Source organism: Lactuca saligna, chromosome 4, assembly GCF_052625555.1.
Source record: "Lactuca saligna cultivar CGN05327 chromosome 4, ASM5262555v1, whole genome shotgun sequence".
Classification (NCBI taxonomy): domain Eukaryota; kingdom Viridiplantae; phylum Streptophyta; class Magnoliopsida; order Asterales; family Asteraceae; genus Lactuca; species Lactuca saligna.
In genome coordinates this window covers 163,511,596-163,527,541 of record NC_136420.1, presented here as the reverse complement: position 1 = coordinate 163,527,541, position 15,946 = coordinate 163,511,596, and positions in this window count along the sequence as shown.

Below are 15,946 nucleotides of genomic sequence, written 5' to 3'. Positions count from 1 at the left end.
GGGATTTTTTTTTCAAACGAGATTGGTGGAGAAACCAACCGGAGTTGCAGGTTTCATGGTAGTGCTAGGATAAGGGTTAGAGTTTGCTTCCGACCACAATCTTCCTCATATCCTCTCATCTCCCTTCTTCGTTTAACTGATTTAGTAGATCAAGTGTATCGATTTGGGTTTGATTTTAGGGTTTAATTCTAGTTTTTATTTATTTATTTTGGAGATGAATGATGGTGTTTTCCAGAGTTCGCTTGTGGATGGAGGTGACAGGTGGTCATACCCCACAAAGTAACAGTCATCGGCTTTGGCATTGAATTTTGGGTTGGAATCCAGATGAAGAAGGGTGCAAGGACAACAAAATATACATAAATGATTAACAAATGGTTTGTGACCATAGAGAATTTCGTACGAGGTCTTCATCTGAGCTTTGTTGATCGGTACACGATTTTGGACGTAACACGCCGTATTAATCACCTCGGCCCAAAAGAAAAACGGAAGTTTGGAGTCATATAACATTGTCCTTGCAGCTTCTTTTAATATTTGGTTTCGCCGCTCAACAACACCATTTTGTTGCGGTGTGTGCGCATCACTAAATTAATGCACGATCCCTCTTTCTGCATAAAAATGATCAAGGACAACATTCTTGAATTCTGTCCCATTGTCACTTGGCAGTTCTAAGTGCCTTCACCCGTTGGTTGGTTTGGTCTCTATCATCACAATAAACTTCTTAATCAAGTCAACAACCCCAACTTTGTTGGATAGAAAGAAAACCCACATGAATCGCGATAAGTCGTCGATCACAACCAGACAATATGAATTTATGTTGATGCTGAGGACATTGACCGGACCAAATAAGTCCATATGTAAGAATTGGAACACCTGGCTGATTGAATGGCCTGTTTGGGTAGGTGTGGCTTTTTGTGATGTTTTCCTTGAGCGCATGCCACACACTTTTTAAATGTGATGAAATCTTTGATAGGGATCCCACACACTATTTCATTTTTAGCAAGTCGATTCAAGTTCTTTGAGTTGGCATATCCGAGTTTGCGATGCCACAACATAGCATTGTGCTCTACAACCTTTGAGAAAAGGTAAGTGACTTGTTCAAGAATATTATTGTTCATGTCAATAATGTATGCATTGCCATCCCATTTTGATTTAACAAGGATCCACACATCTGGGATAAGAATGCTTGACTTCAGAATTAGACATTCTTTATCTGTGAAATGTGTTGAATAGCCCTTTTCACAGATCTGAGAGACGCTTACCAAATTGTGCTTTAACTCAGGCACATAATTGACATTCTCAAAACTCAACACTCCATTTGAAACAGTTCCTTTCTGAGTGATTTTTCCACCATCTCCTCCCGCAAAGGAAACATATCCCCCATTAAAATTCTGAATGTTGTACAGTTGGGAGATGCCTCGTGTCATGTGCCTGGAACAATCGTTGTCGGCATACTAAGGTCTGGCAACATTCCTCCACAGTTGTTCCTGCACAATGAGCGAGATTTATTTAGTTTTGGGAACCAATGTCATTACAGTCCTGGGTCTACCCTTGATGTTTACAAATTTATCTTTTTGATTTTTCAACTTTACATCAGATACATTTTTAGAGGAAGACGATGATTGGGTAATTGTAGATTTGGGCACCCATTTGTAATTAGGTTTTGAAATATTTACAGGTGAATTAGAAATAGTTTTCTTCTTCTTTGAGCACTTAGATTTTTGGCTACAAGTAGTCGAAGATCCAGACGCACCCTTTGACAAAATTGACGTTGGCTCAGCCATAGTCGATTTCCGCAAAGCACCTGTAGCATATTTATATAAAACCTATTTGTTCGGTTTAGGATTTGCCCTTTTCTTATTATTATGAATTTTCCAATCATCTTCACGAAGACGAGATCTCGAGGACTTTCTAGTTAAAAACCTTCCTCGAGACTCATTTTCTTTCCTCGGTGTTGAAAAATGCACAAACACTCGGTTGGAACAATTTCGAGAAATATGACCAGCAGTACCACAGTTAAAACAAATTTGTTTATTTTCAGAAGACTTGGTATTGCCTTTAACAATTTTCACGGTCTTATTGACCTTCCCACTATTTCCACAAGTGTAGGTGTATGATTCAGGTGGTGTGACAGGCATGGATGATGTGGAAGTGCTAGTGACAGATTCAGATTTAGTAGAATTCACAAAAATAACACCACAATTATCAGAAGTATTAATGTTTGACACCACATTATCACCAAGTAAAACATCAGTCTTAACATCAAAAAAAGTTCATCATCTTTTGAAAAAGGGACACCAAATTTCAACACATAATTATTATTAGATTCAATTCCTCCATTCTCCTGCTTTTCTTGGCTTACTGATGAATCTGCATCAGAAGTAGTAACCTTAGTATCTAAATTCCTAGCACTACAATTTGTTGCCTATTCAGCAACTGATTTACCATAAACCATAAATGGTTCACGATCAATCTCAGTTGACTCAATTGAGAAGTAATATAATTGTGATTGAAAGGGGGAGGGACACTCACATAACCTAGTTGTTTCTGGTCCTTCCATCTTATTTGGTGTTCCGTTATTGTTGCAACCTTTTCACTTGACACATCGAATTTTTTAAAGTTGAATTCAACATTTGCAAAACGATTCTTCAATGTGTCAAGCTCAGTAGTTAGAACATCAAAATCCATTTTAAGATATCTATAATGAACACACTTGTCAGTATAATCTGATTGTAATTTCTTACAGTCATTTGTTTTGGCATCTAATTGGTTTTTAATGGTTTTTGGCCATTTCTTAGTTGGTATCCCTCATACTTAAGTTCCTCAATTTCTTTGCATTAAATCAGCCTGTTCACGCAAAAAAATTATAGTTTTAACGCAAGAAGGAGAACAAGATACTTCACTGACCTCAAAATTTTCAAGTTCTTGTGTATTTTGAACCATGAATGCAAACTGAAGATTCATCATCTCCTCCTCTGGATCTATCTCAACTTCTCCTTTGGCAATGTCGTTGATTTGAGCAAGATGCGCATTTTCAGATCCTGAGATGTCTAGGGCTTGAATTTGGTCATCCCAATCAAATGAATGTGCTACCCCAACTAGATTCGCAGTTTGATTGCTGGTTGTATCTTGCATGTTGTTGCCAGCTGACACCATCGTTCTTTCATGATTTTCTCTTCTATCAGGCTTTGGGCATTCTTTGGCAAAATGACCAGGTTCATGACAGTTAAAACAACGAAGCTTATTTTTTTGTTAAATCCCATTTTCTTCTTTGTATTCATTCCTCAGTTATTTTTGCCAGTCTTCTTGGAGAACTGTTTTGCACGGAATATCGCCATAGAAATTTGCCAGGTTATATCCATTTCCTCCAAATCTTCAGGGTGAATTTGATCCAAATCAGCAAATGAAAACTGAGGAGACAGTTCACCTGCTACAAAAGCATTGTAACAGTTAACCAGACCAGTTGCAAGAGCCATGTTCTCTTCATTCTCTTTGGAAACATGAATTTGTGCAGGAACTGGAACGTTTGTCTTTGAAGAAGAAGCAACTTGGGGATAAGGTTGGGGAGCAGCAAATGATGATTGAGCAACAAAGGATGACTGGGGAGTAATAAATGATTACTGAGCAGCAGCAAATGGTGGAACTTGAGGATTGGTGAAAGATGAGAAAGCATTGTTTGATTGAATTCCAAGATTGTCAGAAGAATAGGAATTAATGTGATTGATCTCTCTTTGTTTGTAATCCAGATCAAAAGCTTTAATGATGGCCATGGTTTGAGCCAAACTAAGTCGATTAAGGTCTTTTGTTTTCTTGATGATAGCTACATTCATATCCCAAGTTTCTGGGAGAGAGTTAAGTAACTTTTTGTTTACTTCTAACCTTGGCACAAAGACACCAGCTGAACTCATTTCAGTGGTGAGTGTGATAAAGCGTTGAAGCTGAGCTTCCATAGTGTGACAACCGTCAATTTCCGGTCAAGTCAAAGTTAACTGAAGTCAACAAGTCAAACCGTTCGACTCATTTTGCTCGTGGGTACTAGAGTTTATGTTAGGTAAATACTAAACAACTCGCTATTTTAATGAGAGATCATAAATCAAAAAGTGCGAATATCTAGATCTCCTTAACCTAAAACTGTGGTACGTGGCGAACCAAACCGATAAAACAATCTTGCATACTCATCGGGAGTGTGTAAGATCCTTAAACAAGGCTTAACAGGGTTTACGGACCTTGCGTGGTGAAGCCAGACACTCACAAATGCCACACACGAAACCTCTCTCAATCGTATTCACTCTATCTCTCTCTATTTAGAATCTCTCCCAAATCTCTCTCTATATGAGAAATCTCTCCAAGAATGTCAAATCTCTCCCAAATCTCTCTAAGTATGTGAAATCTCTCCCAAAACTCTCTTTGTATGAGAAATCTCTCCACGTATGTCAAATCTCTCCCAAATCTCTCTAAGTATGTGAAATCTCTCCCAAAACTCTCTTTGTATGAGAAATCTCTCCAAGAATGTGAAATCTCTCCCAAATCTCTCTCTGTATGAGAAATCTCTCCAAGAATGTGAAATCTCTCCCAAAAATCTCTTTGTATGAGAAATCTCTTCAAGAATGTGAAATCCCTCCCAAATCTCTCTGTGTATGAGAAATCTCTCCAAGAATGTGAAATCTCTCCCAAATCTCTCTTTGTATGAGAAATCTCTCCAAGAATGTTAAATCTCTCCCAAATCTCTCTCAAAAGTTTCCGTAACTTTTGGAGTCATTCGGGTCATTCCGACCCTTAACCGGGTCAAAAACGGCTTGAAACGGGGTAAAATCGAGTAAAATAGGCTTAAGGGCCCGAAACCCCTCTTGGGGCCGAAAGTCCTCTTAGGGACCGAAACCCGTCTTAGGACCGAAACCCTAAGCAGCCAAGACTCAGTAGCCGAATCTGAGAAGAGAAACCTCTCAGACCGAACCTAGGAAGAGAAGCCTCTCGGGCCGAAACTGAGAAGAGAAGCCTCTCGGGCCGAAACTCGGAAGCGAAGCCTCTCGGGCCGAAACTCGCGAGACCGAGTCTCTCCTCTTGGTTCCTTCTTCTTCACACTCTTGGTCTCTCCTCTCGCACTCTCGGTCTCTTCTCTCCACCTCTCGGCCTTCACTTCTAGTCTCGGTTCCAAGCATCAGAGGCCGAGACCTCGGCCAGACTTCGGAAATGCAACACTTTTCACCCATTTTTGATATTTTTAGCATTTTAAGCTCGTTTCTCGAGATTTTAACGCGAGATTTTCACCCAAACTCGTATTTTACCATAATAAACCCTAACTATTCATAATTAAATCATATTTTCATGAAAATCCTTATTTAAATAAAAAAATCTAGTGGATGAATAATTAACGTGGAGTGTTGACTTTGCTTTACCTTATAACACAAGCAACCACTCCCATACCCACTCCATGTCACTATTCACCATCAGCCCATCCCTAGTCACTTCATAAGTCCTTTCTCATTATTTCCAGCCATTTCCCACGTTCTAAGAGTTGGAACATCCATCCTCTCTCCTCACTTCTCTCAGTTGCTCTCATTTCACCAAGGATCCAACTTCACTTTTCTCTCAAACTTCCTCTATCAAATTCGAGATTCAAGGCTGATTATCAAGCTTTCTCACACTCTTGGTAAGTATAATTCATCCTCTCTATGATTATTTCACTTCCTTCTACTCCAATCATAGATTGCTTACACAAATTACATCATTTTGGTGTTAGATTCTTGAAAATCTTCAAGGCATCTTCAAGTGTTCTTGAGTTGAACACTTCCCTAATCCAACATTCATCCACTAAAATCACTCAAGGTGAGTTCATACCCCTACATTTTTATGTTTTCCTAGGTTTTCAGGGGGGAATACAAGTTAAAACACCAAGAACATAACTAAACTTTTCTAACAGCCTTCATCAGAAAAGTTCAACTCCATTCACAGACTGTTTTGGGCAACCTAAACATTTTTGTTTTCAAAACTGTACAAGGTGCAAGTAGTTCAAGTTCTTAGCTTTAAAATGACTACTTGCACATCTCCATACGGTGTTTCTACAATTTATGGTGATTTTTACAAAACTGCTTTTCATTTCAAACACCAATCCCGACCAGTCTGTGATTATGGACTTTTTCATCCAAGTTGGAGGTCATTAAAAATCATGATAAAAATTATGAGTAAACTAGACAAATTTTGGGAATTCAAAGAATTTACGGATTTAGTTTTCGACTTCGAATGATTTTTCTATGACTTTTCTAAAACAGCGCAGAAAGGTTAAATTTAGTTAACAGCATATAAATTTCATAACACTTTGTATTATGTTGAGCAAAGCGTATGACAATAAGTTCTAAATATTGAATGTGTTTCCCTTTTTAGTTTATCATCATAAACTGAAACTTAGTCATTCATTATAAGATTATTCATTCATTCAGAACACGTATATTAAGCTATAATAAGCATAGTTTATGGATTCATAACACTAATGCATTTTCATAAAAGAATTCTTATACATTACAAACGTTTTGGATAAACTATAATAGGTATAGTTTATGATTCATCGCATAACACAATCGTACAAAAAGGGTACATTCATACAAAAGGTTCTACACTGACGCACAATACACGTAAACTCGTTAACTCAGAATGTGAGACTATCTCTCCCCGTACGTCCGAGTACGGGATCCCAATTTCTGTAAGTTATAACCAAAATCTCTTGTAGGGAGAGCGTGATAATTGTGTATAGATCTATATTAGGGTTGACATCCCACACCTCGCTGCTAGCTACAGCCGGACCGGCAGGTCTGCGGGTGATAAGAGTCATAGGATCAGGGCGTCTAAAAGACGTTGTGCAGGTTACCTCTAGTCATAGTATGGTTATAGCGACTCACATAGGGAGCTAACAATACATAAAGTTTACGGGATTTTTATAAAACAAAAAGAGTTTTATGTCGATTTAAAATCACTTTTATATCAATAAAATACAGATATTACTGTACACTCTCGGTTTAGGTATTTATGACTACACATCATTTGAAACCACTCTTATATCTTTAAGTATGACAAATACTTGTTCGTTTTCGGTCCTGGTATTTAGGACCACATAACTTTTATAAGGAAAATATTGGATTTTTCTTGGTAGCATACATCTCTATACAAAGATCGATTTTTAAACTCTTATTGTAAAAAGCTTATGAACTCACCAACCTTTGTGTTGACACTTTTTCAAAACTACTTGTATTCTCAGGAATTCAGTGAAACAGGAAATCAACAACGTTTTGAGGATGTGACGATAATTCGTCAAACAGTTCATTTTGTATGATAATGTAATTGATTTGAATCATGTAAATATATACTTTGGTGTAACTTTTCAATTATATTTATGATGGTTGTATTTACTTTGAGCACTATTATACTCGTTGCTGTGATACTCTAGATGAAGTCCTCCACCCCCGGACGTTTCCGCCATCCTTGGTTTGGGGGTGTGATAGATTGGTATTCTGAGGATTGTTTATAGTGAAGTTAGTATATCGAACCATATAAGATATACAAACTATAAATGCATTGGGACAAAGGTCTCTGATTTAATGTTTTCAAAACAATTATACTTTTAGAAATAAATAGTTTCTTGTTAAAAGTATACATGCATGCATGCATACTAAGCTCAGCATCATTCTAGAACAAAACGAAAGTAATGATTGTTGGATATGACAGGTAAGCTCGGGGATGTATGGTCAGTCTTGGGAGTGGCATAGCCTGATCAATTATGCTGGTCCGAGGAGTGATTAGCACATGCCCAAGAATAGTTGTGATATGGCAAAAAGTCTAAAAACTTACCAACACTACCACAATGAAATACTATAGGAGTATTTTGTAATATCATAACTTATCTGAAAACTAAATAGATCCTTAATAATAGGTCTATAGTCCCTAAGTGGATACTTTAAGGTTATATATAACTTAGAAATCATAGACTTAGAATTTGTGGTCATTAGCTTACTTCCTTTTCCTTGTTTGGATGCGGACCTAGAGTAGGATCACTTATTCGAAGGTCTATCATATCTTGTTATATGTAGTTAGTATGCACTATGTCATTATAGAAGTAACTAATAAGGATCGCCCCTATAAGTAATTAATTATAGAGTTAGACGCCTAGTAATTATCTCTTCCGCCCCTATTCTCACAAGTACAACATAGCAAGATCCTACTTACCGGACGACCCATACTTTCCTAATCCGAACTCGAGGAATGTTGAATGGTTATGAGAAGAATCAGAAGCGGAACCGGAGGTAATTGATCCTCCATGCATAGCAAGGGTCCCACGAATTGTTTCGACTATATCGAACCTATGCCCCGTTGGGCAATTGTGATCGAGGGTTGAATCTCGACAACAATAACAACAACCACCATGTGGAGACCAACGAGGGTGCTATGACCTCAACCACGGGGGACTGACTGACAGAGCCCTCCCGGCGAAGACCTGGCGGATCGCGAACATCGGGGATTAAAACAGGAAGACTACAATCCGAGTTCAGAAAACTGCGCGCTACTACGGACCCTACCATCTCTCGTACCCGTGACTCAGAATTAGACTACTATTCCTGAGACCAACTCTCTTTTTAGGACCTTATCGCCGCTCGTGAAGAGGAAAGAGAGTAACAGGGTAGACACACAACATTCAAAGAAAGGATGATTGCAACCAAGCGTTGATTGGCAAAGCTACAAGATTGCATCGACCTTGCCTTAGGCATCACAAGGGATGGATCGTCGTAAGTAGAGTTCATACCGCTCACCAGACCTGGTAAATTAGCTTCATAAGTATGCGCTGGTGCTAGTCTATTGTAGGTAAAATCACGACACTACAAATTAAGTGGTCATACTAATCAAGAAATCTAGTTACTATCAAAACCCGCCCATGCACAAATGTGAGGTAGACCTACATCGAGGTCAAAATTTTCACTGAAACCATGATTACTAAAGTCATATTAACAAGATGGGCTTAGGATGTACCTAACAGACTCGAAGGTCTATTTAGCCTTAATTATATAACTAAGCATACATCAATAGGTCATGATAAGGACCTAGCTTGGTTCAAGTATAAGGTTTCACTTGGATACAGAACTACTAAAATACATGAGTTTACCATATAAAGAATCTCGTTATAAATTGTTTTCAGAACACCCTCAACAACCGAATTACGTTACAAATCGATATGAGATAAACTTAGTTAAAAAAAAACTCGCGACATATAGCCATTCTAAAAACTCATTATCGTCTCACCTTTAAATATTTTGTTGAGAAGTTTCTTCTTCATAGACCTATAGAGTGCGAACGTTCAAGAACTAATACACCGGGTCCCATCAAAATTCCTCAGCTAAGTGTGTTCGGACAAACATGATTCTAAGATGAGTAAAGCTTAACGCCCATATGAAACCTACTCCTACCTACTACCATAACTCCATCTCAGGAGCGTTAGCGGAAACACTAGGAATAGTACAGTAATGTGCAAAAATTTATATGCGTAAATATAAATTGTAATGATGCACTTAAGATAATCATTTCCACTAACGAAGTTGTTTTTCATCATGAAACAGAGCTATGTCTTCACCTAGAGACAACCAACCAACTAGCAAGGCGCCAACACTGCAGATAGACGCTGCTACTTTCCAGGCTGTAGTCACGGCAGTTGTGACAGCCGTCATGGTGCAATTCAATGCTAACAACGTCAATAGGGGTGGAAGCGGTGCTAACAATACAAATTGTGGTAACAATCAGGAACACCAATGGGTGTCTACCAATGAAAATACCTTAGGCCACAAACCTACGAACAAGAAGAGAAAGTTTTGGAACATGAAAGAGCACCACCAATCTCAAAGATCCACTAAAAGACAACAACCTATGGCCACCCCTACCATTACAACAGCAGTCACGACACATGCCTCGACACTAGCCACGGGGTCTGCCACCCAAATCCCGGCCAGACCATATGAGGGATCACTCCCAAAGTGCAACCAATGTGGCTTGCATCATAATGGGGCTTGCCGGGAGATGCACTGTAAAAACTGCAACAGGAAAGGACATACCATCCGTTTCTGTAAGGCCCCGACCCAACACCTCCCTTCAATCACCTGTACCAAGGTAGGCCTAGTATGCTACCTATGCGGTGAAACGGGACACTTCAAGAGAGAATGTCCAACTGAGAAGAATGACGAAGGAGTAGGAGGACTTTTGTAATGTTCTAACGACAAAACGTTTAAGTACTATATATTTGTAATGAATTTGGTATGCTTTCTAAAGTCACCGTCTTTCTAAAAAGTAGTTAAAATACTCTCTCTCATAAAAATCAAACCAAAGACATTCATATATGACCTTAGGATCATTACCTGCAAGTTGTGATGACCTTGTCCATACTGCGGGGTTAATTATAAACAAGATACTAAAGATTTAAAGTGAATAATTCCTTCTCGAATTCATGTTCCAAGTCTAGTGGTGGTACTTGGATAGAACCATTCACTCGACGATTTCACCAACATCAACTTACATACAACGTTCGTATACCGCTTGATCGTAGGGAGACCTGTCAGGGATCAGGATATCAAGTATCATTACTGGCTATCGAAACACACCCACTACCAATGCTAGACACTGTGGGATGAATCATCTACAGTAATCATAACATCAAACAAAACGGAAAACACTGTAAAGAAACACAAGATACTCTATCACTCTAGTGATCTCTTCTTACGAATACAGCTTAACTCATGTTATCTAAAAGATATTGTTGTCATCATCCAATTTTCATTGATATAGCCCTCATCTTCCCGATTTAACGACTACAAAAGGACCCTTCGCTTAACCCCCCGAATATTGAAACCTTTGTCTCTCATAAACATCCAGCACGGACCTCCGGTTCATCTCTTGTTGTGAAACTCCAAAACGCGCACCAGAGGAGTGTTATACTTCCCGAAACCTTGTCACAAGTAATTTCAGGAGACCTTTTGGGAATGTGATGCATACAGCAGACAAGGTTCAAGCACGGAAGCTTGGGACGGATACAACTAGGTGCGAGTCCTACCATGAACTTCGGGCCAAGGTCGCCCAGGAGGATGAGTGAATGTCCTACCATCCGAAAAGGCCTATTCGCGTAAACCAAACCCACATGCTTCCTACCGAGCTACAAGAACTGTCAGGTCAAACCTGTCGAACTACTCAACAATGAAATTGAAGAACCAAGCTTCTCACCCTGGACAGCTCTGGTCTTATTCTTCAAATAGAAAGGGAAATTGCTCATAATTCCATCGACTTCAGAGGCCCCGACAATATCTCTAGTAGAAACCTTTACTATCTACCTCGCATAGATGAATAGGCCGACCAACCGCTAGGAACGAGGTACCCTTCAAAAATTGGACCTGAGGTCTGAATATCACTAGTCGCGAGTATTGGAGAAGCATGTCCGAGGACAATCCTCCAAATTCGATACGGACACCGCAAGTCCGTAGTGATATCCCTTGGATAGGACCAACCTGCTCGCAGTATTCATGAACTTAATGAATAGGAAATGCCATTCTTACTAAGATCAGTTCGTCATTGTCATTGTAAATGACTTGCTTATCTACCCTCATAGTAAGAAGGAAACTAAGGAGAGCAACTACAACAAACCACGAAAGCAATACGATCAGAGAAGCATTACTCGAAGTTCTCTAGATACGAGTTTTGGAATTGAGGAGTCCAATTCTTAAGACACATCATTATCAAGGTGGAAATTCTTAAGGACCCTTTCAATTGATCAAAACCATTGAGAAACAGTCAGCACCAAAGGCGTTAGCAGAAATACGCCAAAATTCTGTGTCTCGCTGACCTACCATCTTAGTTCCTTTGGAACTTCTCGTAAAATACGGAACCCCTCCCAACTTTGACCCTGAAGGGAGAAACCCTTGACTGGGAAGAGAAGCAAGAGGGAGAAACCTTTAGAACTCCATAATAAGAAACCAAATTCCTCTGGAAGCCTCACTCTGGGAAGGCTTATTACGCTTCGGAAAGTGTGGAAAGCCAATATCCCATATAATTATGCCTTTCGAGATTCTTGTCAGAATCAGCCCTGTAACTCGCTACTTCAATCTACTCCCGCGAGCTTGGTAAAGTACATTCTACCCTACACGTCCCAAACTTACAAAAGTATCTATCCGACGAGACTCTTGTAATCCCCCTCGACGAGATCGAGTTCCACAAGATCCTCACCTTCATAGAAGAACCGTAGTGACCACGGACCGCAAGGTCAAACAACAAAGAAACGCTGCTTCCCATTAGTGAAAGTTCGCTGGAATACTAACCAAGGACCTGCAGTCACTTGGGAGCGCGAGAAATCAATCGATTAGGAAGTATCCCCACTCCTTGGCTCGATTATTCGCGCCTACTCCTTGCCTAAATTCAAATTTCAGGACGAAATTCCCTCTAACGGGGGGATGATGTGACAACCGTCAATTTCCGGTCAAGTCAAAGTCAACCGAAGTCAACAAGTCAAACCGTTCGACTCATTTTGCCCGTGGGTACTAGAGTTTATGTTAGGTAAATACTAAACAACTCGCTATTCTAATGAGAGATCATAAATCAAAAAGTGCGAATATCTAGATCTCCTTAACCTAAAACTGTGGTACGCGGTGAACCAAACCGATAAAACAATCTTGCATACTCATCGGGAGTGTGTAAGATCCTTACACAAGGCTTAACAGGGTTTACGGACCTTGCGTGGCGAAGCCGGACACTCATAAATGCCACACATGAAACCTCTCTCAATCGTATTCACTCTATCTCTCTCTATTTAGAATCTCTCCCAAATCTCTCTCTGTATGAGAAGTCTCTCCAAGAATGTCAAATCTCTCCCAAATCTCTCTAAGTATGTGAAATCTCTCCAAAAACTCTCTTTGTATGATAAATCTCTCCATGTATGTCAAATCTCTCCCAAATCTCTCTAAGTATGTGAAATCTCTCCCAAAACTCTCTTTGTATGAGAAATCTCTCCAAGAATGTGAAATCTCTCCCAAATCTCTCTCAGTATGAGAAATCTCTCCAAGAATGTGAAATCTTTCCCAAAAATCTCTTTGTATGAGAAATCTCTCCAAGAATATGAAATCCCTCCCAAATCTCTCTGTGTATGAGAAATCTCTCCAAGAATGTGAAATCTCTCCCAAATCTCTCTTTGTATGAGAAATCTCTCCCAAATCTCTCTCAAAAGTTTCCGTAACTTTTTGGAGTCATTCGGGTCATTCCGACCCTTAACCGGGTCAAAAACGGCTTGAAATGGGGTAAAATCGAGTAAAATAGGCTTAAGGGACCGAAACCCCTCTTAGGACCGAAACCCTAAGCAGCCGAGACTTAGTAGCCGAATCTGAGAAGAGAAACCTCTCGGACCGAACCTGGGAAGAGAAGCCTCTCGGGCCAAAACTTGCAAGACCGAGTCTCTCCTCTCGGTTCCTTCTTCTTCGCACTCTCGGTCTCTCCTCTCGCACTCTCGGTCTCTCCTCTCACACTCTCGGTATCTTCTCTCCACCTCTCGGTCTTCACTTCTAGTCTCGATTCCAAACATCAGAGGCCGAGACCTCGGCCAGACTTCGGAAATGCAACCCTTTTCACCCATTTTTGATATTTTTAGCATTTTAAGCTCGTTTCTCGAGATTTTAACGCGGGATTTTCACCCAAACTCGTATTTTAACATAATAAACCCTAAATATTCATAATTAAATCATATTTTCATGAAAATCCTTATTTAAATAAAAAAATCTAGTGGATGAATAATTAACGTGGAGTGTTGACTTTGCTTTACCTTATAACACAAGCAACCACTCCCATACCCACTCCATGTCACTATTCACCATCAGCCCATCCCTAGTCACTTCATAAGTCCTTTCTCATTATTTCCAGCCATTTCCCACGTTCTAAGAGTTGGAACATCCATCCTCTCTCCTTACTTCTCTCAGTTGCTCTCATTTCACCAAGGATCCAACTTCACTTTTCTCTCAAACTTCCTCTATCAAATTCGAGATTCAAGGCTGATTATCAAGCTTTCTCACACTCTTGGTAAGTATAATTCATCCTCTCTATGATTATTTCACTTCCTTCTACTCCAATCATAGATTGCTTACACAAATTACATCATTTTGGTGTTAGATTCTTGAAAATCTTCAAGGCATCTTCAAGTGTTCTTGAGTTGAACACTTCCCTAATCCAACATTCATCCACTAAAATCACTCAAGGTGAGTTCATACCCCTACATTTTTATGTTTTCCTAGGTTTTCAGGGGGGGAATACAAGTTAAAACACCAAGAACATAACTAAACTTTTCTAACAGCCTTCATCAGAAAAGTTCAACTCCATTCACAAACTGTTTTGGGCAACCTAAACATTTTTGTTTTCAAAACTGTACAAGGTGCAAGTAGTTCAAGTTCTTAGCTTTAAAATGACTACTTGCACATCTCCATACGATGTTTCTACAATTTATGGTGATTTTTACAAAACTGCTTTTCATTTCAAACACCAATCCCGACCAGTCTGTGATTATGGACTTTTTCATCCAAGTTGGAGGTCATTAAAAATCATGATAAAAATTATGAGTAAACTAGACAAATTTTGGGAATTCAAAGAATTTACGGATTTAGTTTTCGACTTCGAATGATTTTTCTATGACTTTTCTAAAACAGCGCAGAAAGGTTAAATTTAGTTAACAGCATATAAATTTCATAACACTTTGTATTATGTTGAGCAAAGCGTATGACAATAAGTTCTAAATATTGAATGTGTTTCCCTTGTTAGTTTATCATCATAAACTGAAACTTAGTCATTCATTATAAGATTATTCATTCATTCAGAACACATATATTAAGCTATAATAAGCATAGTTTATGGATTCATAACACTAATGCATTTTCATAAAAGAGTTATTATACATTACAAACGTTTTGGATAAACTATAATAGGTATAGTTTATGATTCATCACATAACACAATCGTACAAAAAGGGTACATTCATACAAGAGGTTCTACACTCATGCACACTACACATAAACTCGTTAACTCAGAATGTGAGACTATCTCTCCCCGTACGTCCGAGTACGGGATCCTAATTCCTGTAAGTTATAACCAAAATCTCTTGTAGGGAGAGTGTGATAATTGTGTATAGATCTATATTGGGGTTGACATCCCACACCTCGCTGCTAGCTACAGCCGGATCGGCAGGTCTGCGGGTGACAAGAGTCATATGATCAGGGCGTCTAAAAGACGTTGTGCAGGTTACCTCTAGTCATAGTATGGTTATAGAGACTCACATAGGGAGCTAACAATACATAAAGTTTACGGGATTTTTATAAAACAAAAGGGGTTTTATGTCGATTTAAAATCACTTTTATATCAATAAATATAGATATTACTGTACACTCTCGGTTTAGGTATTTATGACTACACATCATTTGAAACCACTCTTATATATTTAAGTATGACAAATACTTATTCGTTTTCGGTCCTGGTATTTAGGACGACATAACTTTTATAAGGAAAATATTGGATTTTTCTTGGTAACATACATCTCTATACAAAGATCGATTTTTAAACTCTTACTCTAAAAAGCTTATGAACTCACCAACCTTTGTGTTGACACTTTTTCAAAACTACTTGTATCCTCAGGAATTCAGTGAAACAGGAAATCAACAACGTTTTGAGGATGAGACGATAATTCGTCAAACAGTTCATTTTGTATCATAATGTAATTGATTTGAATCATGTAAATATATACTTTGGTGTAACTTTTCAATTATATTTATGATGGTTGTATTTACTTTGAGCACTATTATATCGTTGTTGTGATACTCTACACGAATTCCTCCACCCCCGGACGTTTCCGCCATCTTTGGTTTGGGGGTGTGACACATAGTTTCTCCAAGAACATGATTAAACATGT